The sequence below is a fragment of the Diaphorina citri genome, unplaced genomic scaffold, assembly GCF_000475195.1.
Source record: "Diaphorina citri unplaced genomic scaffold, Diaci psyllid genome assembly version 1.1 scaffold11, whole genome shotgun sequence".
In the NCBI taxonomy this organism is placed as follows: domain Eukaryota; kingdom Metazoa; phylum Arthropoda; class Insecta; order Hemiptera; family Psyllidae; genus Diaphorina; species Diaphorina citri.
The window spans coordinates 76,385-76,990 of record NW_007377450.1 but is presented as its reverse complement, the minus strand read 5'-3'; positions in this window follow the sequence as shown (position 1 = coordinate 76,990).

Here is a 606-nt window from a genome sequence, read left to right as displayed (position 1 = left end):
AAGTAATTAAATATTGACAGTAACAATAGTATGTAAAGAAAGAATAAAAGTAATAACGATAAGATTGATAAGTAATAATAATATTTAAAATAATAGAAAGTAAAAAAACATTGGACTGCTTTAAAAATATCATTCATGGTAGGTAAGATAAGTACTCAGAGTACTGGTTACAACATAGGGCGATTACTCATACAGAAGGTTCCGAAAATTTCAACAAGCACTCTCAAAAAGTGACGATTATAGAAACAACAGGGGTTTTCTGATAAATCAGTTAATTCTGAAGACATGGTTAATGTTATTGAATTGGAAATTAATCAGTTTAAAAGAAAAGTATATAACAATTAAAAAAAGTCTATAATCACTTAATTACCTCAATAAATGGACGAGTTATAGCAAATTAAAAATGAAAAAATCCTTAAGGGTGTCGATAACTGGGTGTTTTACCTTAATAGTGCTTTATTTATTCATATTTTTAACAGTAGGTACAATATTACAATAGTAATAAATACAATATGAGTAAGGGAGTGCCTACCTAGATATAGTTACTTAATGGTTGGGGCCACGAACCAAGCCGAAACCAGACTCAAGTTCAACCCCCAGACCAGG